The sequence below is a fragment of the Harmonia axyridis genome, chromosome 5 (genome assembly GCF_914767665.1).
Source record: "Harmonia axyridis chromosome 5, icHarAxyr1.1, whole genome shotgun sequence".
NCBI classification, from domain to species: domain Eukaryota; kingdom Metazoa; phylum Arthropoda; class Insecta; order Coleoptera; family Coccinellidae; genus Harmonia; species Harmonia axyridis.
Window position 1 is genome coordinate 28,480,379 of NC_059505.1, and position 27,836 is coordinate 28,508,214.

Here is a 27,836-nt window from a genome sequence, read left to right on the forward strand (position 1 = left end):
ATAGATAAGAAAAGAAGAAGCGACGTATCGTTCATTTTATTGAATTTTTTCACAGGTTTCCGAGTAATTCAATGAAATGGGCGACTTCAAAACTTCAAAACAGAGGACTATTATGTCAATTCCTTTAGAACCAAAGTTTTGAAAAAAGAAGCCATACAATTATGATAATGAGAACATGTGTTATTACAATGTTATGAATACTCTACAGCAAATTCCTACCCTTTATATCGATAAAGGGTAGGAATTTGCTGCAGATAATTAGACTCAGGGCTTTGAAACTGGAATATTCCAGTTTCAAAGTCCTGATTCTAATTTCTCCCTCATATGTTAATCATAATTTTTTTATATTGATATTTATTATATGTTTTTTTACACATGTGCTTGTATATTTGATGATTTTTTTTTATTTTAGTTTTTTTGACCTTAGTGAATCACTATTCAGTCATCATCCAAATTTATATAACCCTATCAATATCAAAACCTCCACCAGACATACACAACATCCATGACCTAAACCAGGAGGTAGTCATATTTGATGATAAAAGGTAATATAATAAACCCTTCAACAGCATGTATGTCTTGCAGCATTTTAAACAATGCCAATACGCTTCCGGAACTCGGATGGGAAGCACTTATCAATGTTTGCGTCCACCATATAGGCTTGGCACCAAATGACTGTTGTCTGTTCCTACTATAGCCAACGTGCTTGGAGGTAAAAATTTGGTATCAACAGAGGACTTTGAGAATTGGTTGTCCGAGTTTTTACTAATATGTACGAGGTATTCTACCAGAGGGGCATTATGAAGTTGGAAACTCCTTGGCAACTAGTTATTGAACATAACAGGGCATAATCGACTAACATCGGATGATTGTAACAATTTTTATAAAGCATTGAAATAAAGTGAAAAATACGAAATTACTTCTGCCTAACTTGATGTTCCAAGGCCAGTTTCGCAAAAACTATAGTCACTATATAACTAAATAGGTACACTAGAAAAAGCTTGAAAAATCAGGATGATTTCTACGTCAGCATGTCATCGAAACAATGATACTTGTTCATGCAAGCAGTAGACGAGATTTAACTTTATTTGACCGGTTTCGTTTAAAAATAGAAATTTTAGAGTCGGAAGAAAACCATTGTAACATAAATTGGGGCAATTGGCAGAGATTTACGTTAGGGTTAGATGCGGAACTTTAGAGGGGAGCGATAACGGCAGTACACTGCAGAAAACGGAAGTAGGATGCCTCATTTTCAGAAACGAGAGTTTTGCTTTTTCGTACGGTTGAACGCGAACATCTAAGTTTTCATTTATCGTCGTATTTCCAATGACGATTTCCTTCAACCTTTCGAGGAAAACTCACCAGAAACTCCACCAACTTCTATATGGAATTTGTTAAGACGATGCGAAATGTTATTATTTTTGAATAGCTTACTTGATCGAAAGAATATATATCGATGAACTTTATATATCTATTCAAAATTTGACATATACATTCCGACTCTGAGATATCGAAATTTCGCAAAAAAAAAAGAAAATCCCATTTATATGATTTTCTTAACGATTCGAAAATCGAAATGTTATTATTTTTGAATAGCTCACTTCCATCGATGAACATTATATAGTTATACAAAATTTAGTGAAATTTGACGGATTAGTACATGGTGTCCCAAATTCGATCTCATTGAAAGCATCTCGAGAACTATAAGAATTAGAGAAAAAATCTTCAATATTCATATATATCTTAATTTGTTTTCGATTTACAGAGCGTCTCTGAAAGCTTTGAGTTATTGTGGTATGATCAGCATGTTGTACGATTTTTTTTCTCAGAAATCATTTTCCAGAGGAATTTCTCATTCTTGAGGATTTCTAGCTGAACTGTTGCCCTTACAATTTTGTTCTTTGATTGTAACCCTTCGAAACAATTCTCATGTAAAATAAGTTGATTGAGTATATTTGTTATTGGATTATAAATAAATAAATATAAATAAACCTGACAGTATTTTTGAATTGGCTACGTTTGGAGACCCTCAAGGTTCAGTTCTGGGACCTCTATTGTTTCTACGCACGTTAACGATTAATAAAAATGGCCCTCAACCGCTATATTTTCGAGATACAGGGTGTTTCTTGTAGTGAGTATTTTTTTGTGATGATTATGCGAGTTTATCTAATCTTTATAAATCATTGCATTTGGATTTTCATGAGGATTACTAGAGAATTGTTTGAAATTTCTTCCTCGAAATCGGTAGCAGATACGAGAAAACTACAATGAACCAAAAAGCGACCACAGTTTCTTTTTACATTTTTCTAAACTACCAGTGAGATAGAGATGCGGAGAGACTGGATCTGTTACTGAAGTTAAGGCCCATACATAATCGAAACGTACGCTCGACCGACAATTATTGCTACTGTGAATCAAAGTTTTGAAGAAGATTCAAATTGATCCATTCCGCGGTGCGCACAACATTTGGGCCTCTCTTACGGCACATTATGGCTTATTTTGCATCTGGTTTGGCTAAAGCCAGCTGACATGGGATTTGTAGAACATAATATGCCGATTTTGTGGTTGAACAATGTCTGAGTGAAATTTTTCGCGAAAGAATTGTCACTTTGGGAATATGTAAACAAGCCAAATGATTACTGACTTTTTGCTTGTAACTGATGATATGGAATTGGAAGAAATGTGACTCCAGCAACAACTCTCGTTTTGGTTTTATTGCGAGAGAAATTCCCAGGACGCGTTAATTCTCGTTTCGAACTTGTAAATTAGCCACCAAGATCTTGTGATTAATCGCCTTTCGGTTCTTTTTTGTGGAGTTATGCGGAGGATCTTGTTAATGCCAATAATCCTCAGATTAGATTGAGATATTGCCCGAAATGTGCCGGCGAGTCATCGAAAATTATCTCATAAGGATCGGGAGGAAATTTAAATGATGTTGATTCTACACATAATGGCAAAGTCCAAGCATTAACATAACATAACATACTTTATTGATCCTGTAAAACACTACAAAAGTATGGAATAGGTCAAAGAAAAAAAAATTGCATTACAATAGCAGTTAATGCCAAGGAATCTGAAAAATACTCTCCCACCGGGTAAAAATATTTCGATGCCAGCATACTTTTGATTACTTTTTTGTATTGATTCATATTCAGAGATTTCACAGAGGATGGTAAATTATTGTATAATTTTATACTCTGATATAATGGAGAACATTCAAATTTATATGTTCTTTGTTTTGGCACAAGAAGAATATGAGAATTTCTGGTTTCATATTCATGATAACTTGAGACAGTTTCCCACTTCGATATATTCTCTTTAGCATAAACAAGACATTTCAAAATGTAAATACATGACAATGGTAATATTTTATTTAATATAAATACGGGTTTGCACGATGAACGTGGTGTCAAATTGAAAATTAACCTTATAATTCTTTTTTGTGCAACGAACACTCTTGAAACAGTAGTGCTGTTTTCCCAGAGCAAGATGTTATATATAAGGTGGCTGTAAACAAGACTATAATAAATGTCAAGAAGAGAACTACGAGGCAGAGAGTTCTTGAGCCTACTAATTGCAAAGAATGAACATTTAACTTTTTTGTATACAATGTCAGTATGGGTTGGCCAACTGAGATTCCTGTCAATATGGATTCAAAGAAATTTTGTACAATCAGCTGAAGTTGTAACATTATTTAAAAAACTCAGTCTGAGAGGATCAGACGTGTTAAATTGAAAAAAAATTTTGGTCGATATTCTAAATGAAAGTTTGTTTAATTTCGTCCACATTCGGAACCACAAACTGGAACACCCTTTATTAGTTTTCCAGCCAGACACATTATTTCCTCGAACCGAGATTTGTAAACAAAAATGACCTCAAATTATCGCCAGACACATGCGAACCTAGCCACCTACAATTTCTCCGAAATAATCGCCTGTGGCCTTCCCGTGTTTACTTTGGCACTTTTTCCAAAGGAAGGTATGATCGCGTTCGTAGTTTGAAGAAGATTCAAATTGATCCATTCCGCGGTGCGCACAACATTTGGGCCTCTCTTACGGCACATTATGGCTTATTTTGCATCTGGTTTGGCTAAAGCCAGCTAACATGGGATTTGTAGAACATAATATGCCGATTTTGTGATTGAACAATGTCTGAGTGAAATTTTTCGCGAACTTTGGGACTATGTAAACAAGCCAAATGATTACTAACTTTTTGCTTGTAACTGATGATATGGAATTGGAAGAAATGTGACTCAAGCAACAACACGCGTTTTGGTTTTACTGGAAGAAAAATTCCCAGGACGCGTTAATTCTCGTTTCGAACTTGTAAATTAGCCACCAAGATCTTGTGATTAATCGCCTTTCGGTTTTTTTTATGGAGTTATGCGGAGGATCTTGTTAATGCCAATAATCCTCAGATTAGATTGAGATATTGCCCGAAATGTGCCGGCGAGTCATCGAAAATTATCTCATAAGGATCGGGAGGAAATTCAAATGATGTTGATTCTACACATAATGGCAAAGTCCAAGCATTATATTGAAAAAAAAATTCGATCGATATTCCAAATGAAAGTTTGTTTAATTTTGTCCACATTCGGAACCCCAAACTGAAACACCCTTTATTAGTTTTCCAGCCAGACACATTATTTCCTCGAACCGAGATTTGTAAACAAAAATGACCTCAAATTATCGCCAGACACATGCGAACCTAGCCACCTACAATTTCTCCGAAATAATCGCCTGTGGCCTTCCCGTGTTTACTTTGGCACTTTTTCCAAAGGGAGGTGTGATCGCGTTCGTAGTTTTTCGGTATTTAAATCGATCGCAATTCATGTATGCCCGTTCTTCCGGTGTGGTTACGCTCATGATCGACTCGACAAAGGAAAAGGGCGAACAATGGCCTCGACACGAGGGTTACGCTATCGGAAAATCAAGTTGGCCGGTCACACCACTAGAAATTCCTTCACGAGGAGGCGAGTTACATGTTGGTATCCTCCAATGTCTTTTTAAAATATACAAGTATCATCATAATACAGGGTGTTCTAAATTGGAGGTACGAATGAAAATGGGAGATTCCTTTGATGAACAAAATTTCCTGTAAGCCCCCAAAACGCTTTGTTTTCGAGATACAGGGTGTTTATTGTAGTCCTACTTTTTATACGAGTTTATCGAATATTTATGAATCATGGACACAAATCGGCGAAATAAACATCAAAACTAATAATTGATTGATTCCGCACATCTCACTTTACTGGATTTTTATGATAATTTGAATTTTCCTGGGGATTTCGAGAAAAGTGAAGAAAACTATAAGGAACAAAAAAGTTCAGTTTTTTATGCATGAAAAAAAAACTACCAAGAATCATTACAAAAGAGATGAAACAATAATTTTGTGAAAAAATAATAAATAATAAATAAGTACAGTGCCGACCTCTACATATTTGCTTCGAAAAGAGAAAGAAAATAAGGTGAATCTACAACTTCGTACACTGTATAAAGTTTCGTAATCGCAGGAGCGTCAGAGGGGAAATGAATGGATACCAAAGTTAGACTGATACTCGGAAAACCACGTGGTGATAGAGTACCTATGTGTATAGGACTTTTTTCTTAAAATTATATAAGGAATCTTTCATTTTCGGTTGAACCTCGAATTTAGGAACATCCTGTATATAACAATTAATTTTTAACAATTCAAAAATAAAAAATAATATTCATTAAGTGAATATTATTTTTTTTATTTGGATGTTTGAATGTTATTTTGAATAATTTAATGATAAAAATCACATATTATAAACTTATAAAATATTCAGTGAGCACAATTTTTTTTATTTGAAAGGGTAACGGAAAGGGGAAATACAAGCTTACCTACTTTGTAGAATATAACAGTGAGTTTTCCAATAGTGATGATACAATTATCACCCCTATTGTAAAACCCATTATTACATTCAACAAAGTAGGTAAGCTTGTATTTCCCCTTTCCGTTACCCTTTCAAATAAAAAAAATTGTGCTCACTGAATATTTTATAAGTATATAATATGTTATTTTATCATTAAATTATTCAAAATAACATTCAAACATCCAAATAAAAAAAATAATATTCACTTAATGAATATCTATTATTTTTTATTTTTGAATTGTTAAAAATTAATTGTTGAGTCGAGTATCTTTCCATGATCCAATGTCATAACCTACTGAATACAAATGACATAAGAAATGTCAAAAATTAAACACTATGTTGCCATTAAAACCATTTAAAATTGTTCGATTACTATTGGTAAACCCGTACTGGATGTAGTGACTTCGTTATTCACAAACGTCAAACATAAGTCGTGTTCCGTTGAAAAATTAACGAACACGGAACAAAGCGCGTCGAAGTGATGTGGCGTAAGTTAAATTCACTCGGAATTACGTCAGGTAACCAGGTGTTAACGTTATCGCATCTGTGTTCCGCACAGAAGATTTGGAGCATTTGGTACTGCTCTATCGAGCGTTGAAAAAGCAATTTTGACCGATATAATTGGGTGAGGATTGAGAAGCGTTTCAAAAATGAGGGAAGCACTGAGGTGAAGTTAGCATCTTTTGAACCCCAGTTCATTAATGTTTCAATTTTATTTTTGGAGACCACAGAACTGTATACACGGTGTAACATGAGAGACTGGCTATAGACTATTCGTGAATGCAGGTTGTTCAGACCTTTCAGAATAGAAGCTTGTTTTATAATCTAATTCTGCCAGTTTCGGAGATACAGGGTGATTTATGAAAATTGGCCTAAATTTCTGATCTCCATAACTTGGGAATTAGCAGTCCGATTATCTCAAAATGTTCTGGGTTTATTAATTTCATGCTTTAAAACGATTAATAACATTTCAATATTTTCAGGGTAGTATATCTATATTTTTCACAGTTTTAGAGAAATATCGATATTGCCATGAAAAAATACATTATTCACAATCCTCAGAGTAATAAATATAGGTAGAGGGAGCATATGTCATTTTCAGTAAGCAAATTTTGTACCCAACATGAACTATCAAACTTGACAAAAAGAGCGCGGAAATGAAAACGTATCACTGATACCATATTTCACTCAATTCGTGAGTTTCTCCTCAAAGAACGCACTTCTTATGTCCCATAGCGAATCAACGTTTCATATCAACTCAAAATATATTGAAATGAATAACTAAATATATAAGAGAAAGAGAGGAGAAAGACGTGGACCTCAGTTTGATGTTGAGCATCATGTACACCGGACAGTAGGCGTTATGTTATGGGGTGCTATTGCACATGCCAGTAGGTCACCTTTAGTTTTTATTCGAGGTAACATGACAGCGCTGCGTTAACTTCAAGAAATAGTGGAGCCATTTCTTCTCCCTTACCTTAACCGGCTCGAGAATCCAATATTTCAGCAAGATAATGCCCGACTTGATATTGCCAGAGTTAGTTCAAACTTCTTCGAAGCGACCTATGTGAATCTTTTGCCATGGCCGCCCAGATTCCCCGATGTATCGCCCATAGATCATGTTTGGGACATCATGGGTAAAAGGCTTGGAAATTTACCCCCATGGACTTTTGCGGCTCTGAGACATGAAGTACAGGTAGCTTGGGATAGTAACTCTCAAGAAGAAATAGACCATCTTATTGCATCAATGCTGAGACGTGTTGGGGAGTGTATATAGATAATCGCGGTGGACAAACACATTATCAACAAATTTATTGAAAATAATTGTAAACCTTTCGTTTTTTTTACTCCTTGCAATACTATCATCTATGTTTCACAAAAAAAAAATAAAATTCAAACAGGTCCTTCTGGGAGTAGCAGTTTCTTTGTCACTTAGTATATGTCCGTTCCAAATTTTGTTTTCTTGTTAATTACGAAACTACAGACAGCATCGAGATGAAACTAGTATTTGTATGTGAAATGACAATTTTGATCTTTCAACAAAATTTCATGTTGATCGCATAGGAAGACCATAGCAAATTTAAGAAGAATACCGAAAAAAATTACCCATGTTGACCAAAAAATCAAAGGAGCTGAGATTTTGGGTATTTTATTATTATTTTTTATTCTCCTTGTGGTAAGTTTCCATCGGAAACACCTCGTATGTCTTGACTCTCTGAATATTTAAACAGCATTTATACACACACCTTCTATCCCATCATGCAAACTCCCGGCGAAATAACATTTTTCACAGAATTTCACACACGTCGAGATATAACATGGGATAGAAAACGAAAGGTGAAGATAATAAATTTTCGTATGAACCTTACAGCTTTTTTTCCAGAATATCAAAACTCTGATGTGGCCCAGTTTCTGGAGTAACTGAAGTCGAGCGTGGTGAATGCAGAGAATGTTCCTGCGAAGCATTTTCGGGATACCTAGATAGGCATAACTGAGAGAGGTGGGCGTGTGATGCTCAGCGTTCCTGACGTACAGAGTAAAATTGAAGATGAATTTGATCCTCTCAGAGGGAAAGATGGCCCGGATCCTATACCGAGGAGAGGACTATTCGGGATGATAATCCCACTAAATTTCGTTATCGAAATTGACGCGAGAGAAGAGCTGGCGAATTTTAATGAATGGGAGGAGAAAGGACGTGCATACATCCAGATTCACAACCCAAGAAGATTTTCGCCGACAAACAAAATGAAAAAGAAATCCAACAACTGATTTTGAATAACTATAATGTGTTGATTTAAAAGACGTCACCAGATCAGCTCTAGTATTTGAAATACAGATTAATTCATGTAAGTTAAGTTCTGATAGTGACTAGAGAAATATAAGTTGATAGAATCTAATAGACCAAATATAGGGCGCAGCAAAACGGGAAGTGCAGTTTTGAAAGGCTATCAAGAAAAAAATACGTAACTACAGAAATTATATTTATTTAATTAACTTCAATACGTCTTGTAAGTTTAAAAAATGACATCAGAAAGATGATGGCAACCAGCCATTCATCAAGCCAAGTAGCTTGACATTTAAACTACTTGACTTGAAAATCAAACTCTTGAAAAATTATATACTTGAGCTTGACTTGAATTGATTTTAGTTGTTTATTGCGTGACTTGATATCAAGCTACTTGATATTACTTGAGCTTGATATGCACGCGTCGCACGTCATATATGTCTGCAAATTCGGGCGCGCTTAGACTAATTAAGGGGATTCCTCGAGCGCAGAGAGACTGAAGCATTCCCCATCAGTGTGACTTCATTAGTAGTTCTCTCACATTTCTATGAAATCTATTGGTAGATTTTGGTAGTTTCAGAAATATCTTTCCAAACTTGGCCAAAATGGTCAAGGATTTCTTATCAACGCCAGCATCTTCAGCTCCTGTTGAAAGATAATTTGCCAGAGCTCCTCTTATAAGAGGAGGTTACAAAACCCGCAATAGGTTAGACGACAAATCTATAAGATGCCTCATGTGTTTTAATTAGATTCTGGATAGAAAATTATGAAATTAAACAAAGCCTGGAGGTTTCTCAATACTGAGAAAAATCATTTTTCATTTCGTTATGATTTATAGTGATTCAAATTGAGTTTCTATTTCATAAGAAACTTGATATTTTCGGTTCTTCTATACAATAAGTTTAATAAATAAATGCGTTTTTTGCAAGATTCCTTCTCATTTCATTATTTTTTTATTGATGTGACACTACACAATAAAACTGCTAAAAATCAAGTAGCTTGATATGATTCAAGTACTTGATAAATAAATACTTGACTTGAGATTGAAAAACTACTACTTGACTTGAGCTAGACTTGAAATCAAGTCAAGCTCAAGCCAAGTAGCTTGAAAATCAAGCCGAGCCGTGAATCCCTAATTTTGACACAACTCGACTGGTATAAATAGCGCCAATTTCCTCCCGAATTCTCTTCAATCAGGTAGCCCCACAAGAAAAATCAGAAATGCTCAAATCGCCCAAAATTTCGAAATCGCACACCACAGATTAAAGATCTTGGAATCACGTTGGATTCATAGCTGAAGTTGAACTCCCACTTGAATAATATGAAATGGAGAAATTTGAGAGTGCTCGCTCTCATTCAGAGTAATTGTGGTAATTTTTCCATTCAGAACATAATGACCTTGTATTTTTCATTATTTAGGAGTAAACTAGAGTATGGCTCGTTCATTTGGTCTCCGATGACTGTATCCGGTGTTAAGGTGTTGGAGTGTATTCAGAATAGACTCATTCGGTTGGTTGCTTTTTAGCAGGGTAAGCTGGGTATTCGTATGTCACAGATAGACTATGCAAGTGAGAGGATCTCTCTGAATTCAATGTTACTCATCTCAGAGTAATAAACATAGATAAAGGGGGCATATGTCATTTTTAGTAAGGAAATTTTGTCCCTAACAAAAACATTCAAATTTGACATGAAGCGCGCGGAAATGAAAACATATCAGTGATACGATATTCCACTCAATTCGCGAGTTTCTCCACAAAGAATGCACTTATGTCCCATAGTGAATCAACGTTTCATATTAACTCAAAATATATTGAAATAAATACCTAAATATATTAGAAATTCAGAAAACAAACTTCAAGCGCGCCAAACGACGTGAAACAACCGATGACACTAGGAGAGCAATAGTTGCCAAACCTTGGATTTCAGCGGGTAGATACAGAAAATAATAAATATTCTGCTTACTAAAAGTCGACAATTGGGAAAAATATCGGATTCCAAATATTCAAATTTGCATATTTCATTTGAAATGACTCAAATAATTATATTTCATTCAAAATAATATACATTCATAACGATATAGTGAAATTGTGGATTTGAAAACATGTCACAATGCGAAAACGTAATCTAACCATGATGGGGACATGTAAAAATTGCGTATATTCCCACTATCTATGTTTATTACTCTATGGATCGAGGCAATCATCGCGATGAAAGTTTTATGAAACCCATCTATCAATTAATTCCAACCACAAATTCCTTCATCAACTTAATCGTTCAAAATAATTTTTACGATGAAAGAAGAAAATTATAGAAATTTTCACCAAATTACAGAAGCAATGCAACGAGCGATCAAGAATGGTTTGTATAATAAGCGTTCTTTCTAGATAATAACCTTGTACAAAGAAAAGGTTAATTTGAAATGTGATGGCGTTTTGATTGACGCCCACTATACCAAAGGAAAATACAATGAAAATCAACTGATGTAAAAAGTAACTCTATTTCCGACAACACCTTAATTTAACTGGGGCATCGATTTGAACGTCAGTTCGTTGAACTTAACCCACTTATAAATATCTAAAATAGAAGAGGACAATTTACGACTAATTTGTTCAGGAATAGGCACTCCGAGTGAAAATATCACTCATTTGAAGAAAGATATGATGGAAAATTTGAAAAAAGTTCAGCCAAAACAATTTCAGACTCTCACAAATACCGTACTGTCTAGATTCAAGTTGCTCAGTCACTTGAGTATTGAATGTTAAGATAAGATTTTCAAAATTAGGTTTCTCACCTGCTTCCTTATCGAAAAATTATATCGACAGCTTTATGGATTTTTTTGAGAACCAGTTCTTTTTCTCATCCCTCAATTCCCAACCCAAATCATAGTTGGTGCTATTTTTGATTTAACATAATTCAAATTTATAATCGCCATTGCAATCAATATACTTCGGTCTAGACGATACCAATTTGAGTAGCCGAAACTGTAGGAGGAAGTAAAATCAAAACAATGTCACTGTATCTAAAAATCATTCTTCTTCTTCAACCACAACAGTGGTTACTATGGGTCCGCTCGAGCATGTACCCAGATTTAATGTTTACTCTGTATAACTTGCATATATAATAATTTTACAGCGTCTCACAACATCCACATCGCCTTACAATATCCAACTTCCATTCTTTTTCTATCCAGACGTTTTCAGGGTAGATTTCTTACACTCATGAACTTCTTGATGTATTATATCAAATCCCAGGCTGACCAAGCAGCATCTGATTTAAAACATCAACATGACTTTTGAAATTTCTGTCTTTTACAATTGTCAAGAGACAAGAGGTAGTAATCACAGAAATATATCTCGAGTAAGATTTAAAGATTCTTCTTCTTCAGCCTGTGTCCATCCATTGTCGGATATAGGCCTCTTCCAGGTTTTTCCATGCCACACGATCTGTTGCCAATCTCATCCACTGTCCTCCCGCTACTGTTCTGACGTCATCGATCCATCTCTTTTTAGGTCGGCCCACACTTCTTGTTGTCCCTCTTGGTCTCCATAGTATCACCCTCTGAGTCCATCTGTCCGGCTCCTGTCTCGCCACATGGCCGATCCATTGCCATTTTAGGCTTGCTACTCTTTTAATAACATCTGTTACCTTGGTTCTATCACGTATCTGGCTATTTCGAATTCTATCCCTCAAGGTAACTCCCAACATTATTCTCTCCATAGCTCTTTGTGCAACTCTCAGTTGTTCTGCTGCTTTTTGTGTTATTGACATGGTTTCCAAGCCATATTTAAAGATTAAAGAGTTAAATAAGGAGGTTCCATTCCACTGCGACCTTATGGTCTATTGTGCCCCTCATTAGAGCTTATCTTCCATAACATGATCTGCAGCTTACGTTTCAGTTGCAGAGTTCTAATGAACTCCAGTATCTGGGATGGCTTCAAGGAGGCTAATTCCTCACCTCTATAAGTTTTTGTCCAGAGCAGATTTTGCGTTGGCTAGTGATGGCGAGGCATTCCGGTACCAGATAATTTGAGTTTCTTCCTCCTCCCCACAGAATCTGCACTCATCATTTTCTGTTAGACCCATTTTCATGAGGTGTTTTCTAAGGCGACAATGCTTTGTGAGAAAACCAGTGAGGAGATTTAGTATTCTTGCTAAGCTCCAGATACTTCTTGGACCTATCAGTGACAAAATTTCGAAGAACCACTTTGGAATGATCCAAACCAGGAAGATTCCGCCAGAGTGATTACCTCGGTTAGTTCCTTCTCCTGAAACTCTTCCTCGTAGGTACATTTGCCTATACCACAGAAAGGTACTGGATCGATGAAAGGAGATTGTGCTCCTTTTCTGGCAAGTGTGTTGGTCTCTTCATTCCCTCTAATTCTCTAGTGGCTGGGAACCCAGACTAAAATAGTATATTGTGCAACAAGTGGGGAAAGTCTAACTTTTCTCGCGAGTGTGGAAGTTTGTGGCACAAGCCTGAAAGGCGAGTGCCGCAAACACACGAGCAAGAAAAGGACTTTCTCCACATGTTGCACACTATACTTTTCCTACAACTGCACAAATTTCAATAATTCAAGTAATGGACTTGATTCAAATCCAAATGGCCTTCGTTGACAGTATGTGCTAATTGATTGCGTTTCCATAGAAACGACTCAAAAGCTCAATTTCATTGATCTACCAAGCGAGGTGTGGGCAAAGTGCCGTGAGAAATAATATTTCCCATAGTATGAGCAATACATAGTTTTGAAATTGAGTAAGCTATGAAGAATACGCAACTTTTCATAGCAGTTGTAGGAAAAGACCTTATTATTCTTGCCTATTTCATTGAGTTTTCTTCGGCACTCCAATACCATTTTAGAATCGATGATATGTGAGCTCAGTGCTTTGATTGCAGCCTGACCATCAGAATGTATATCGAATAGATTGATTGCCTATCCAAGATAGCCGAGTATAAAACGAGTATTTCGTCATTCGATTCTTTCGACAGGTTGAATAATAGAATAGATACATCTGTAGCAGGAGAGTTCCGAGTACCAACATACAATAATAAAATATAACCATGAAATCTGTGCGAACCTGCTATATTCTCGCACGATTTTGTTCTAAAGGATGTGGCAGAATGAACGGATGAGCCGCAGAATTAGAGAAAAATAGATAGATTTGAAATGTGCAACAGCTCGGGATCGAAAAGCTAGTAGTTAATCTAACTGGATGGGAACAATTCATTTTAAACCGAAAATTCTTTGATTTTTCAACACCGATCCGAGAAAAGAATGACTCATACCTTGAGTTGTCGTCTTGAGGTCCGACATTGCTTTTATCAAAATTATTCGATTAGGAGGGATTACGACCACGTGTTTTTCGCGTATCAGTCAAACTTCGGTTACCATTCATTTCTCCTCTGGCGCTCCTGCGATGACCAAACTTTGTACGGTGTACGGAGTTTTACATTCACTTCATCTTCTTTCTTTTTTCGAAGCAAATAAGTAGAGGGCAGCACTGTACGATGACTTTCATGAAATTATGGGTTTACATCTTTTGTAATGATTTTTGGTGAGTCTTTTTCTAAGAATATTTTAAAAATATATCAGTGCTTCGTACAAAGTACATATCATCGATTTTTTTGGGAAAAACGAAAAGTTAACAAAAACATTTTTTTCCATTCTCAAATTAAAAATATTCACTTTCTTCCATGTAAATTATCCTCTAAGGAAATTATGTGAAAACCCCATGAAAATCAGTGATTTGTAAGAAGAAATATCTCTAATTACGTTTTGAACTGAGCAACCACCTGGTGGTATTCCCTCTCAAGACCGACTTCACTATAATTCGATTCCAAGAACTGATATAAACGATTGAAGCTGTTGAACGAGTTATTCTGAATGCATTACAGTACATTTCAGACTTGCACTTTTTCAGTTTTCATTTATTCATTTTTCAGTTTTTCATTTACGATGTTATCCGAGGAAGTCCAAGCATATTTTGTGAAATATTCAAAATGAAAATTCAAAATTACCCAGAGTTAGGAATTCCTATGTAATAGACAATACTTTATGGTGAATTCTTTTACGTCACGGTACATTATGAGAAAAATAAAACGCCTCTGTCCTCTAGAGAATCAATAAAACCCATTAAATTTACTTCCGATGAAAAATCCACGGTAACGGAAGTTATTTATAGGAAGTTTTATTGACTTTTAATTGAATTTCACATAAATAGGTCGGGAGACATTTTCAACTTCGAATAAAAAGATGTGAAGACAATTTTTGAGCCCAATCTTATCATTATGTCAAAGAGCCTCAATTTGTTCTTGGAAAACTTTAGGAATTAAATTATTTCAATATACCTACCATTTAGTCGCTAAATTGAATTTTCCATTCAAGTGCATTAAAAGCCTATTTATCTATTGTGTCGGACGAACTGAATGAATCACAAGCAAAAGCAATTGCTTGTCCGCCAATTCTGATGTTCTAATAGACTTGATCAGTGACGGCTCGTGCCCTCGAGATGTGGGTCGGCCAAACACACAAACACACGTTTTTACGCAGTTGTCAGATGAATGAAGAAAGTTTTTTAAAAAAGAAGTTTTCAAGAGAATAAAGAAGTGTGTGATATCAAAGACGTTATTGTATTAAAGACTATTTTGTGTTCAAAAATAATTTTTCCTCCAAATCTGTATAAGATTCAGTGCAACTTAAGATCTGGTAACTCTTCGCATTTCGGTGCGTTTTAACATGTTGTCTTTTCTGCAATGTTTGTGTTATATTTGTATGTTGTTTGTTTTATAGAAGTCCTGAAGAAGATCCTCACCAAGGATCGAAACGTCGACTGATGAAATAAAGAAGATAGTAACAATTGAAGTTTTTCCAACACCACTTAAACCATTGTTTATTAATTACTTTAGGAAATTATCACATTCTGTATATATATATATATATATATATATATATATATATATATATATATTTTTTTTTTTCCTTCACACTTTCGTGGTTATATAGGATCAACCGGGTGGGAGCACCAAGGTAAAATCCTGTCGTCAACTTCAATAGGAGTTAAGCACCATAAAAATATAAGCACTATAAAAATGTAGTTCTCAAATCAATGAAAACTGAAATAAAATGAAACTCTTGAAAAAACAGAAATAATAAAATATTCAATTATCAACATAAAATATATATTTGAATAAACATAGAGAAAACCTCTCACGAAAACATATAAATAAATGTATAAAATATAAAAAAATCTTATAAAGACCACAAAAAATATTGTGGAAATGACAGCATGTATGTCGAAAATGTATGAGCTTGCGTAACCTTTATTCATTTTTATAGATCAAATCAATTCGACGATCTTTCTTTGTCGCAAAGTTTCCCAAATGTTTCCTCTGGCTAGTTCTTTAACTAAACCTCTTTCTATTGATATCAGTGCCAGGTTATTTAAACGGTCTTGAGCATCATGTTCCTACTGAAAGATTTTATTCTTTCTACTGACGCGGATGTTGGTGGCAGGGACAAAATCATACAAAATAACTTATATAATTCAGGAACATCGGAAACAATACTATTTGAGAAAATGAATTCCGTAATACCATTCAGCATATTTGAATTGCCGAAGATAGCATTGTCCCAGTACATGATCAGAAAATCAATACCTAACTACTATCGAACGGCATAAATAAGTTTTTTTCTGATTAAGACGTTATATTCCATAATCAACCATTCATTTGAATATATTAATTATATTTTCATGATCTGAAAATCAATAGCTACTATCGAACGGCATAAATAAGTTCTTTTCTGATTAAGACATAATGTCTCATAATTAACCATTCATTTAATTATCAAATATTTGAAATAAACTGTGAAAAGTTGCTGCTTGACGCTCTGCAATAGGATAACCGGCCAGCCGACCCTGTGTATTGGGAAGCGACCTAACATCGAGTTGTTGTGCCGTTCTACTGAGTGGACGTATTCTGGGCGTATGTCGTAGTATCTTTTCCTTTACGTAGCGCTCTCGGTAGCGCTGGTTCCGCCATCGGCTCTTGGCCGACCTAACGTGATGAGATGCTTTCAGTGACATTCCAGGAGTTGCAATTGTATAATTGTAACATTTGTGTTACATTTCAGACCTAATGTTACGGTGTTACGTACAATTCTGGAATAACTTGTTTGGGGTGATGTTACGAAAAGTAACCATTTACGATTGTGGTTTGTTACAATTTATGAAAGGGAATAACAACGCTGGATGCTTTGGAAATCGAATATTAGGTGGGTCCGAAAGAAAATATTGGCCGGTATAAGTTATATTTTCCTGTTCTGAGTGGAAATATTCATTACCGAGGGAATTTGGATATCGAAATCGATAACTCCGATTGAGTTTGAATGAATTGAATATCTAGAACTATTTTCTATTTCCCGATAATTTTTGGGTCGGCCCGGCCGACCCTGCCGACCCTGACGAGCCGTCACTGGACTTGATGAAGTGATCTCCAAGTGATGAGAGATCTAAGGTGTTATTTCTTTATCGTTGTTATTTCTTCTATATTATGCTCCAATTTTCTTTTATTCTGACGACTGGTTATTCCATATACACATGCTCTATTTCAACCTAATAGCATTTTCAATCACGAAAATATTCCATATTTCTTTTTCAATAATACTCCTGATTTTTCTAAGATTCTGCATTCATTATTTCAGTGATATGAATCCTGCCACTAGATATTGAAAAAAAATTATATTGATAATTATAAATTTTTTCTTATCGAGATAATAATGTAAAATTTGCAGTGTTTTTCAATCATTCGAGATATTTAAAAAAAAAAAATGAAAAGCAATGGTGTGGAATTTGCAGTATATTAATTAATGATTTTAGATATTCTACCAGTAAAGAATAAACCATAGTGTAAAATTTGCAGTATTTTACGAGGAAAGGATAAACCGTAGTGTAAAATTCGACATATTCTAACAGGAAGGAACAAACCATATTGTAAATTTGCAGTGTTTTAATTAATGTTTTGAGATATTCTACGAGGAAATACTGAACCATATTTTAAAATTTGCAGTTTTCTTGAATGATTTCAGACATTCTACAAAGAAAGAAAAAACCATAGTGTAAAATTTGAGATATTCTACCAGAAAAGAACAAACCATAGTGTTAATGTGCAGTGTTTTGATTAATGATTTGAGATATTCTACCAGGAAAGTACAAACTATAATGTACAATTTGCAGTGTTTAAGTTATTGCTTTGAGATATTTAACGAAGAAAGAATGGGCCAAAGTGTAAAATTTGCAGTGTTTTCTTGAATGATTTGAGATATGTTACAAGAAAAAATAGATCATAGTGTAAAATTTGTAGTATGTTCATTAATGTGAATATTTACCAGGAAAGAATAAACCATAGTGTAAAATTTGCACTGCTTTTTTAGATGATTCAAGATATTCTACGAGAATAGAATAAACCTTAGTGTAAATTTGCATTGTTTTTTTAAGAATTGAGATATCTCAAATCTACGAGGAAAAAATAAACACTAGTGAAAAATTTGCAGTATTTTTTTCAATTATCTGAGTTATTATACGAGGAAATAATAAACCATAGTATAAAATTTGCACGCCTTTTTCAAATTATTTAAGATATTCTACGAGAAAAGAATAAACCATAGTGTAAATTTGCAGTGTTTTTTATGATTGAGATATGTCAAATATACGGAGAAAGAATAGTTAATAGAGCAAAATTTGCTGTATTTTTTTTTCAATTTTTTGAGTTATTTTAGGAGGAAAATATAAACCATAATGTAAAATTTGCACAGCTTTTTTGAATGATTTGAGATATTCTACGAGAAAAATGAACCATAGTGTAAGTGCTTGAAGTAAAGGATAAACCATAGTGTAAAATTTGCTTTGCTTCTTCAAATGATTTGAGATATTCAACGAGAAAGAAAAAAATCATAGTGTGAGTGCTTGAAGTATTTTTTTAATGATCTGAGATAATCTACGACGAAAGGATAAACCATAGTGTAAAATTTGCTTTGCTTCTTCAAATGATTTGAGATATTCTCCGAGAAAAAAATAAATCATAGTGTGAGTGTTTAAGTGTTTTTTTCAATGATCTGAAATATTCTACACGAAAGAATAAACCATAGTGTGAAATTTGCAGTATTTTTTGAAATTATTGGTAATTCTACGAGAAAAGAATAAACCATAGTGAAATTGCTCGAAATATTATTTTTATGATCTGATATATTCTACGACGAAAAAATAAACCATAGTGTAAAATTTGCACTGATTTTTCAAATGATTTGAGAAATTCTACGACGAAGGAATAAATCATAATGTGAATGTTTTATATGCTATTTTTAACGACCTGAGATATGCTACGATCAAAAAATAAACTATAGTGTTAAAATGTGCAGTATTTTATTTAATTATTTGAGTTATTCTTCGAGAACAGAATAAATCATAGTGTAAGAGCTTGAACAATTTTTTAATGATCTGAGATTATATTCTACGACGAAAGAATAAACCATAGTGTAAAATTTGCACTGTTTTTTCAAATGATTTGAGATATTCTACGATAAAAGAATAAACTATAATGTGAGGGATTTAAGTGTTATTTTAATGATCTGAAATATCCTACAACGAAAGAATAAACCATAGTGTAGCACTGTTTTTCAATCACAGCAAGTTTCCCTCGCCCTCTTTCAAATAGAGCAGCATCCCCACTCGACATTATCTCATTCCGTTGTTTATCCCGGAACGTTATCGAAGTTAATTCGATCGCCGCCTCCTGCGTCTACACCGCCACCGACAACAAATTATCGCGCGATGAACGATCTAATCAAGCGCGATCGAGGCGAAACGAGACCGTCAGTCGGAATCGAGCAAACGACGACAAGTCGATGACACGTCCCCATGCCGACGGGGACAGGGAAAAAAAGGGAAATCGAAGTCTGCCGCTCTATTTGCACGGGGTGGGGAAGGGTGGAGAACGAGTTCGGACCGGGGGCGGCGGATCCGCTAGAATTGCTCCCCACAAAAGGGCGCGGAATATCTGGCGGACAGGCTGAGGGAGAAGTGGTGTCGTCACTTCGGGACGTATCCGATGCTTTTCAAGGCGTCGTAATAGCGAGTGAACAATGACAGGCCAATGGACTAGTTTTCATTTTTTTGTTAAGGATTAATTCTACAAATTTAAGTAAAATGAAACAAAAATGTGGAAGAATCATTGAAATATCTCTAGAAATGAGAAAGTTATGGGACTTTGAAGTTGCGCTTGGAAGAATAATTTCATAGTACGTGTAAGTGGCGTGACGTCACACACTAGACGACTGGTATTCGCAGAGTGCTTACGAATTCATTGCCGTTCGTGTCGTGTTTTGTTCGATGGCTGAAATAACTTACTATATACATACATATAAATTACTTTTTTCTCTCTTTACTTTTTACTCCTCACATAAATATGTTTTGTCATTGATAGACTTCAACAACCAGTACTCAACTACAAACTGTTTATGAAACGTTTTTTTAAATGAATCATCGTTATAAGTTGAACCATGATGAAGCAAACTCAAAAGTAGATGCTTACTTGAAAAGTTTAACTCCTTTTATTTCAGCACTGACATAAGATGGATTTGAAGAAAAAAACTCCATCACTGCGAATATATCTATTTTAGGCAAATTGTCACTTTGTCCTTTCACGAAGCCTTCTTCCATTATAGTGATATAAAAACAAAACTCGAGTCAAAACACTGTATACAACTACAAACGGCGCGAGAGCCTTGGCGCGGCTAAGTATTTGAACGTAATTTATGATGTAGCAATCACAGGAAAGTGGCGTGACGTCACAGACGAGTCGGAGACCAAAGACGTTCCGCGCTAAAGTACGTAAATTTAAATAATCTATTTCTCAGTCATTTATTGATGGATTTTCAAAATTTTTTCACTGCGTGCGCCGTCTTCAGTGCTCATTTCACCAGGTTTAAACTTAGCACACCAATCAATGATGGTTGATTTTTCTGGTACAGACCCCGAAAACTCTTCATAAAGCCAAGATTTTGCTTCAACTGTATTTATCCCCTTCAAAAAGCACTATTTTATGAGCACACGAAATTCTTTCTTTTCCATCTTTTTGCAAATAACAAAAATAGCTACACTCACAACGCAATATCTCACAAACTAATGGTCGGACTGCTGTCAAATTTTGACACGTATCGTTTGAAGGTTGGTACTAACTGAAAATCATATGGATTTAACACTAGCATCGCCATTTGTGCATCAGATCGGCGACTTTTCAATTGGCCTAATAATAAAAAAAAAGCTCTAACGGATAACGAACATAGACGAATTACATAGACGTACAACTTTGCTTCCGCCGTTTTTTATTGTAAAAAACTGGTTATACATTTATGATTCCAAGTATCATCCATCGCTGGCCACTACTTTCTCCCATCTTTTGGACAGCGTACGAATCTCGCGTTGAAAAAACTGGTCATATTTTGAAGCGATACATTTTTTAACTTCTTCATAAGACCGGAAGTGCTGGTCAGCTAGGTCGTGTACCATTGATCGAAACCAGTGATAGTTCGAAGGAACAACGTCTGGAGAATACGGCGGGTGTGGTAGGACTTCCCTTTTCAAAGATTCCAAGTATGTCTTGACCACTTTCGCAACATGGGGTCGACGTCGAGCATTGTCATACTGTAAAATCACTTTATCGCATGTCTCTCGTTGTATTGCGGCCGTTTGTCTTTCAATGCTTGGCTCAAACACATTAATTTCGTTCGATAACGATCGCTTGTAAATGTTTCAGTCGGTTTTAACAACTCATAATACACTACGTCAAGCTGGTCCCCCCAAATACTGAGCATGGCCTTGAAACCCTTGAAACCGTGAATATTCGGTTTGGCCGTCGACGTAGAAGCATAGAATCATGGGATATTCCCATGATTTTCTGCACTTGGGATTATCGTTAGGAACCCATTTTTAGTCTCCAGTCACAATGCGATGCAGAAATCGCTTCCGTCTTAAGCAGCTGTTCACAAACAAACAAATGCCGTTCAACATCTCTCAGCTTCAACTCGTACGGCACCCAATTTCCTTGTTTCTGAATCATTTCCATGACTTTCAGGCGTTTTGAAATGGTTTGTTGCGTCACTCCCAATGACCTACCATAGGTATTTGAGAGCATTCGATGAGCCTCAACGGCAATTTTCTTCATATTAAAGCAGAAAATTAAAACCTTCCGCAAATGACGAGAATTCGGCTCGTAAGCTGACATGTTTAATCGAGAATAACTTTATGATGCAACAAATCGACTAATATGTTTACCTAAGCTTATTGTATGACATCTACAATCTATTTATTTCGACTACCACTTATCGGACTGACAGACATCTAGGATAAGAGTTAACCACAAAGAAGTGCTGTCATCGAAGGTGAGTAGCGATAGACCGGTTTCGAACATCATTATTTAAATATATTTTCACGCGGAACAAGTCATGAACAAAAGGGTGTAATCTCTTTCCACACGTTCAAACACTCACTAATCCCTCTATACATAAATACATGTTTTACGCTCGAAAGAAGTAAAAAACACTTACTCCACCGCCTCCAAGTTATAAACTTCGTGGAATACGTGGTGTGGGAACGCCCCTTTAGGTCCCGTTCGATTACACGACTGGAAAGATTTGTGGTGAAGTTGTAGCAGAATGAGGGACTCACGGAGAAACTTTTCGGAAATTAGTTCCTTTATCCTAGGAGTTATTGTGACATCTGAAAGAGCCTTATTTCTGTTGGCTTTCTCGACGACATACCTACGACCTACGAAAGATGGAGTTTGAAGCCAATCTTCACCTGTTTTCGACCGAAGGAATGGTTTCATTCGTATCCCGTCAATACCTAACTTAACGTTGAATGAAAACACATTATGAGGCTATCGTGATGTAACTAGGTGTCTTAAAGCATTCACAGTGTAGAAAGACGAAACAATGTCGTAGAGGACATCAAATAAATCCATTTTATGTCCTCTAAGATCTTGTTTCGTCTTTCTAATTGGCTCTAGCATCAATACAACCCGCTATCTGAATCAAGATTGCTGAGTAGAAAGTTTGCTTCAATCATTGAGGTACAGGGCGGTTCAAATTCGTTATCTGATGGGATCTACGAACTACTTCAGTTAGAGAAAAATGGATGGTATATTTTCTAGGACTTTTTTCGAAAAAAACTGTAAACTGAATGTCGATATTTCCTTTCATTTTCGAATTTGAACCACATTTCCAAAATCTATCGGCTAGTATCATACCAGTTGTTTGTTTAATGTTTCTTATATTATATTTCACAGGTTGATTCACCGGGATGGCCTATTAAACGTTTATGGAAAACTAATCATAATTTTGAGCTGAAAATCTGCATATTAGGGTCTGAGACAATGAACTTTCTCCCTAAAATATTTTCAGATCTCTACAGCTTTCGTTTATCCCGGGAACAGACTACTACTTCCTCATTTCAAATGGCACACCCAGTATATTATTCCATCATTAGATGGCGATATTTAAGGTGGTACCTTTTCAAATTGACACACTGTATAATATAGGGTGTTTTTCTTCGAGGTATATAACTTCAAGTTGGCATTACTGTTCAAGATGGCGACCGATTTAACAGCTGTCAAGTGATTTATTCTCAGTTTGGTTTGGCAATTCATCATGAATAGACTCACGCCTGAACAACGCTTGCAAAGAGTGCAATTTTATTTCGAAAATAATGGTTCTGTGCGGAATACGTATCGCGTTTAGCGATGAAGCGCACTTCTGGACTCTGGTTGAATGGCTACGTCAACAAACAAAACTACCGCATTTGGAGTGAAGCTTATCCTCAAGTGTATGTCGAAACACCGTTACATCCAGAAAAACTGACTGTTTGGTGCGCTTTATGGGCTGGTGGAATCATTGGTCCGTACTTCTTCAAAACGATGATGGCCAGAACGCTACAGTCAATGGTGATCGGTATAGATCCATGATTACAAACTTTTTCATTCCTGAATTGAACAACCATGATGTCCAGGAGCTGTGGTTCCAACAAGACGGCGCAACATGTCACACAGCTCGTGCCACAATCGATTTATTGAAAGACACTTTTGGTGACCGCCTAATTTCACGTTTTGGACCTGTGAATTGGCCTCCAAGATCTTGTGATTTAACACCGCTAGACTACTTTCTGTGGGGCTATGTAAAGTCATTGGTCTATGTGGATAAGCCACAAACCCTTGACCATTTGGAAGACAAAATTCGCCGTGTTATTGCCGATTTACGGCCACAAATGTTGGAAACAGTCATCGAAAATTGGACGTCCAGATTGGTCTACATTCGAGCCAAGAAATGCCAGAAATCATATTTAAAATGTAATGCCATAAGATTATCTTGCGGATAAATAAAATTCATGTCAATCGAATAATCCATCGTTGTTTTATTGCAATTTAAAGTTCTATAGCTCTAAAAAAACACCCTTTACATATTAGAAGTCTTTATACCATGATCCAACCAGCTCACTTGGCCAGTGAGTTTTGAATGTTCTTTTGGGGTTGTTACATTTGAGTAAACCTGAACTTTTACCGTTCGGAGATTAATTACAGTGAAATCGTGGGTTGAAATTCACGAATGAAAGGAGCACAGAACAATATTATTCCAAATTATGAATTCGGCTTAAAATCGAAATAAACCATACTAAATATCTCAACTACGGAAATTACAGCATGGGCCTGTACCATCAAGATAAAACGAAAAATAAATCCTCTGTGGTTGCAAAATAGAGAGGGTTAGCGAAGAACAGTATAATTCTCCCGGTTTCCTACAGCTACGTGAGATATATTTATTTTGTTGCTTTCTGAGCTCCAGCATTCCATTAAAACGAAACTCCTTCTAAGAAGATAAGCGGATGATGTGGAAAGCGCTGAGCAGTTTGAATGTATCATTCGGACGAGGTATAGTCTGGCAAAAAAAAATAATGCACACTTGATACGGACGAAAAATCCGCTGAGGGGAATGAAAACATGAAAGCTTTTAATTCTGAGCAACTACAGCAGAGCAGGCGAAGTCTTATTCAAAATTCGAGAATACATTTGAACGTATTGCTTCCGAGTAGGAATTCATCAAGACAAGAAGATTGATATTTTAACCAACTACTTTGTAATAAATGGGAAATTGGTAAAACCTTCCAAATTTAAATCGAACCAAATTCTACGCAGTGTGAGAGGTTCGAATTGTCGATAATTCATAATAAGATCTTTCAGCAACTTCTTCGTTCTGTATCTCAAGTATATTGATCATTAATGCCACATAAATTGAGTGGTCAACACGGTTTTTAAATTTGTCTTTCAAGGTTCAATACGCAGTTATGATGATCTGATATATTTGAACGGAATAATTCTTTGGAAAAATATTTGGTAAATAACATGAAATTGCTTTCAATTCCCTCAACTAAGCCCCTCTGTAAGAGATCAATTGGAAAAATGGATTAGAAAAATTAGGCAGTATAGATCGGGGATTCATTGAAGTCAATAGTAACGGGAATAGTACGTCGGTCGCGAAACCGGACTTAGAGCAAAGCAATTTTTTCGAAGATTAGAGTCCTATTTTTAGGGTTGAGTTAAATAAAAAGGAAAATTTAGTAGATGAGTGAGTTCAAGGAACTTCAAGTATTTAAGAAAGAAGAAATTGTTTTACTCTAAGAAAGGACGAGCTAGGTCATTCTCAGAAGTAGAAAAACAGGGGTTTTTGATTAAGTTTCAATTTTGTTTTGTTATAAAGATAGATTAGCTTTGAGTGCGTGATTCGGGGGTGAAGTGAACAAAAAAAGAATTACAAGTCTCGTGTGAAAAGTTGAAAAGTAGTTTATTAAACTACTGGGATAAGGGCAAGTAACAGTTTAACGATCTTTTGGGTTTCTTTTTATTTTTGTCTTGTTGAGTAGTCCTGATTCTCCCAAATTCAACGTTCAATGAATAATTAGTGGATCATTTGAGATATATTTTTCTGTATTGAAAGTTTTGGCAGTTGAGTCAAATAGTACAAATTTTTGAATATTGTAACTTTGGTTTTTGCTTTATTATATTTGATTTTAAAGAATCAATTGAGTTTGATTAACCTGGAAATATAATCATGTCCCCAAGAAAGAAAAATCAACAAAAAGACCTGTCCCTAGTGCGACGGGCCGAACCCACAATAACATCATATCTTTTTTATTTTTAGTCAGTGGAAAGCCGCTCTTCCATTGACATATATACTCCCAAAGAAGGGGTTTATTACAACTTGACTTGAAAATCAAGCTCGTGACATATCACATACTTGAACTTGAGTTGATTTGAGATATTTATTGCTTGACTTGATATCAAGCTACATGATATTATCTACTTGAGCTTGATACGCACGAGTTGCACGGCATATATGTCTGCAAGCTCGTGAGCGCTCAGACAAAATAAGGGGGTTCCCCGAGCTCCGAGATGACTGGAACGATCGCCAATGAGACTTTTTTAGTAGTTTTCTCGCATTTTTATGAAATTGTTAGTGGGCAGAAATACGTTGGTAGTTTTAGAAATCTAACATTTTGAGTATCAGCTCCAGAAAAGGAGAAAGTTACAGAGACGGTTGAGAATTGGGATGCCTAGACTGTTCCCATGAATCATTCCATTGAGGTTTTTGCGGGATTTTAGAAGAATCTATACAAACATAACTAATAAAATCATAAAACTTCTTTGGTGGCTGTTAGTTGAAAATAACTACAAAGAGTGATGTATTCTACGAAGGATACCTCATTGAAAAAATTTCAGTTGAAAATATACCATCAGCTTAAGATACCTTAAGGTTTAACGAGGTATAACTTCCTCAAAAATGCGAATTAAACAATGTTTGTTGATTGAGACGCAACTTCAGATACTTATTCAATACACAAAACAATCCTTAGATGAGAATTTCTGACTTAGAAAAAAAACTTCAAATGCCTCACTTGCCCCATGATATGTTTTTTTACTGTTTATTCATCGAGGCCCTATATCGATATACATTATTCGTTCTTCATGAAAATTGTCTCAATTTGTTTCGTTATATTGTGTTTTTTGTTCATCAGATATTTTTGGTGGTTTTACGGTAAATTATGTTTTTGTCCTCAGAGTGTATTCTCTTTTCCTCTCTTTCATTCAGAGAATTTGGTCCAGCATTCTCAAAGTCCTTATAACTGCTTTGGTACTCGCTGTTTTTGCATTTTCTTTGAGTTGGTCTTTATAGGATGAATTTGTGATTATTTTAGTACTCGAGACTCACTTGTCCCAATGTGTAATAAGAAGTGAAATTAATGTTTTGCAAAGTACGCTTATGTTTGGCAACGTTCTCAATAGCAAGCCTAATAACATGAGTTTGATGTTATATGATGTATTCTATGAAATATTTAAAGTTTTCCTATAAATTTTGAAAAATCCTTGTTATATTTACCTGAAATTCAGACAAAAGTTGCATCATGATAAATCTCCATATCTACTTAAGTTTCACTATTTTTCATAAAGTTTTTCATTGACACCACGAGGTAATTGATTCACTCGTGAACTGTATTCATTTTTGGCGGATATATTGCCGGTCATGGAAGATATTACCGTATGGCTCACTGTCCCCTATAGATATTCATTCCACATAACAGAATCTTTTTTTTTTAAGATGATAAAAAACACATTTCTTTACAAGCAATTCCGGTTTTTTTTTAAATAACCATTTCAGTGACATAATAAATAAATCAGCTGAAATTGTTTTGACTGTATGGCCTGTTTAAACCCCCTGATCTCAATCCATGTAATAACTCATAATTCCTTATAAAAGCTGAATGATGATTTTACAAAATATTTATTATTATCAATCGATCATCTCATTGAATGAAATATCATCGAATGTATTTTTTTAAATTTTTTTTCGATTCTCTGTATAAAAACGTTATGTGAGACAATTGACATTTTAGGAGATGAAAGGTTGTTATTTCTGCCCATGAAAAATTTCAAGGGTTCTTCATTATAGAAAACCATAAATCAGAAATATGTGGTAGGTACACTTTTCAGAGCTTTTCTCGGAAACTATGAAAACTCCACGACCATTTCACTCAAATTGCAGTAGCTTTTAGGTTCTG

At 35.3% G+C, this 27,836-nt stretch overlaps 1 protein-coding gene across 1 annotated transcript in view; it reads right to left on the bottom strand.

Moving 5' to 3' along the window:
* The window catches only part of LOC123679910 (equilibrative nucleoside transporter 1), a 53,244-nt gene that overhangs the window by 10,422 nt on the left and 14,986 nt on the right, over positions 1–27,836 (bottom strand). The window lies entirely within an intron of this gene.